Here is a 3621-nt window from a genome sequence, read left to right on the forward strand (position 1 = left end):
GGCCGCGCCGCAGGAAGGAGGGGACGCCACACGTCACGTGGGGCGCGACTGCGCCTGCGCCACTCCGCAGCGCTTCCCGCCCATGCGTAGAGCCTCCGCGCAGGCGCTGTGAGCAGTGGGCGTTGTGGGTCATGGCTGTTGCTCATTCTTACCTGGGGCCTTGGGTTTCATCGTGGAATCATGGACTGGTTTGTGTTGGAAGGGATCTTAAAGCCCATCCAGCTCTCTGGACTTGCTCCAGCAGCTCCACGTCGTTCTTGTGTTGTTCCAGAGCTGGCTCTATGTGGCCATAATCTCTGGGTATCACCTGCAGAAAGCAAATCCTCAGATAGCTTTACCATTTCTGAACAAGGGAAATAATGCTGTAGTTTGTGTCTCTGAGGTGTATTTTTAAGTAAAATAAAGCATCTTAGTGCTAAGCATAGAGAAAGCTTGATACTCATAAAAGGGCTATGTTCATGATATGATTACCACAAATCCACTCTAATTCTGATGAGAGTAACCACAAAAAGTTTTGATGTCATACAAAAAACACACATCTGGAGTAATTTCTTCAGTTTTCTAGAATCTACTGATTCAACACGTCAGGTTTGCATTCACCACTCAAAAATTATTATTAGTTCACACTTTCTGCTACCAAAATCACTCATCTTCTGTTTCTGATGAAGAAAAGACGTCAAGATGACAATCCGGGGTAATTTACAGAATAAAGACACACAGAAGTTGGTAAGACTTTATGTATTAGCACATAAAGCTAGAAAATAGGCTCAAGTGGACATAGGGGGACTCAAGGGCTTTCATCCGCATTCAGCTCTCGAGTGGGCTGGGTGTACAGAATGGGAATCATAGAATCCGAGGTTGAAAGGGCCTCAGGGATCATCTGCTCCAGCCTTTCTAGGCAAAGCATGACCCAGAGTGGATGTCCCAGCACCCGATCCAGCCAGAGCTTAGTGGTGTTCAGTGCTGGGAGAAACCCCTTCCCTGGGGGGATTATTCCAGTGGCTGATTGTTCTCACTGGGATTTTCCTCTTGCGTCCAGTGGGGATCTCCTCAGGAGCAACTTGTGCCCATCACCCCTTGTCTGTTCCATGAGACTCCTTGTCAAAAGGGAGTCTCCATCTTCTTAGTAGCCACCCTTTCAATACTGGAATATGGTGATAAGGGAAGGCAGGCAGGGCATGCTTTTCCTGCCATGGAATCTTTTGCTTCCAAGCAGCATCAAGACAGGAATTTTTCCAACATGCTTGATGCCAGAATGCTCAGACTATAATGAAACAGCCACTTACACTGTCCTCTTACAAAGAAACAAAGGTACCATGAGGCAGCTTGGCTGCTGTTCTTACCAGTCATATCAGGTTGTTCAGGACTGATGTATTACTGTTTCCCTTCTTATTTGCCAAGATATCTGTTGAATAACGAATCGGATATAATGCCAGCCTGAAATGAGATTTTTCACTCCTCAAGCTCTGTGCCCAAGCTGTCACTGGAACCAGGATTACCACTGGTGATGGGAATCGCACTGTGAGGAAGTGGAAGAGGATAAGAAGAGTGAATATTTTATTTAGCTTTGTCTAATAATACTGATTCCTTTTGAAGCGGAAAGAGAACAGAAAAATGTAATCCAAAATAGTGTCTTATCTCTGTGCTGTTAAAAACCAGTCATAAAGCACCCTGAAGAATGTTTACTGTCCTTAATAAATTTAATGTAAGATGTTGGCACATGAATCATCGACAATGTTACCTGATATCCCAAAAAGCAAAATAGAAATTAATCCAAAATAAAATATTCCTATCTCCACTGAGGTCCTCTATTTCTCAATAATTCTAAGGAAACAAAAGCACGTGAATACTCTTTTAAGACAAATGGAAAGCAAGATGTACAACTAGGTGCTTGCTACAAACAAAGCCTCATTGACATGAAGTGCATTGAACAAACAGCCACTGGAGGGTATGGTCTGAAGTTGGTGTGTGACACCACAGCAACAGGCCAGCTGAAAACAGCTCCAGCGTTAAGATTGTTCCCAGAACATCCTAAATCTTCACGGGTCAATAATACTGTTGGGTTTTGATTCCTTTTGAAGAGCAGCAGGTGGAGGATGCGTCTGCAAATGTTGATCTTCTTCACCATTCATCTGTTCAACACTTACTAATTGACTGCATTACCTGAGAGAAAAAAATAGTTCAGGAACAGACTTTTGGACTACATTACAAGTATTCTAAGAAAATTCTAAAAGAAGTATGTGAATTGTGACACAAGTTGGCCACAGTTTGCTCATCTTAACAGTTACAGGCTCATCTTAACGGGTATCGTGGTAAAAGCAGTGGTAAGAAGTATGAGCACCTCAGCTCTGCTTCCTGGTTGCTGCATCTCTCAGGTGATTTGGGATGAGTGGAGGGGAGAAAGTGCCGTTCTATGTATTTTCTCTGACATTTTAACTTGAGAGAAAACCAGTGGCACCATCAGAAAGAATGGAAGATCTTTAGGGAAGGTGTATTTGGGATTTTATACCATATTGTGCTCAGTTTCAGAGCTTTTAAAAGTTACTGTTCCAGTCACAAAACAAGGATAAGACAGTTATTTTCACTCCATAAAATATTTGTTCCAAAGAAAATAATGTTGCTTAAATTCTGTTTTTTTGTTAAATAAGTCCCACAATTGCCCAATTTTATTTTAGATTTCAGATCATTAAAAAAACCCATCTTAAATAATCTAGAACATTGAGCAAATAGCATGTAACCTCCTCCTGCTGCTCCTTCGTGCCTAATGGGAAGCATTAGACTGTGCAGAGTGACACAGGACATAGCACTGAGGGAGTAATAAGACTAAAATATGTAATTCCACAGACAAATCTATTTTCTAATGGTAAATTCTTTTGCCTTCCAGGTTCCCTAGTACCACACACAATGTTCATCCTGTTTGATCTCCACAGTTCTGCTCTATTGAAGATGTTCATGGAGAAGACTGAGGGTTTTGCAGTAGTAAAATGCTCTGTTCCAGCCACATTCACTCTTGGTTTATTATTTCTTGCCCATATTGTTCGTGCTGTTGCCTGACCCGTTTTCAACCACTGGAGCTACTTTTTCACTGTGAAGGAATTCAGCACTAGATACCTTATTCCATATGCTATTCTGGTGATGCCAGCTTGGGATGGAGGGTTAAAGCGTGCTGTGCTCTGGTGACCAAAGCTCAATGACACCATCACACATTGGGAATGACTTGCCCTGCATCAGCTCTAGGACAACTGTAACTTCTGGAGATAAATGTGTGTCTCTGTAGCCTATGTCAACCACAGCTATGTCACATAATTTAAAACCCCATTCTTTAATAAGGTTCACAAGACCTTTTCAAGGTTCATTTGGAAGGAAAAAACAAGGATTGCTGTTAAAAATGTATAGGCCTATTGAGACGCAGGGGAACTAAATCTCTCGAACGTTAGGCAATATTTCTGGCCATCCCATATGGAGTATTTGGCAGCACGGTCCCAGGGAAACCCGGGGCTCAATGACTCCAGATTGAACAACAGGCAGCAGGCCAAATTAATCTGGCAAGGCTCCCATAGTGCCCAGTTGATCTACTGCTCACCTCGAGTTGCAAAGAACTCAACAGCGGAGGCGATACCC

This window comes from Psittacula echo, assembly GCF_963264785.1.
Source record: "Psittacula echo genome assembly, chromosome: 6".
Classification (NCBI taxonomy): Eukaryota; Metazoa; Chordata; class Aves; order Psittaciformes; family Psittacidae; genus Psittacula; species Psittacula echo.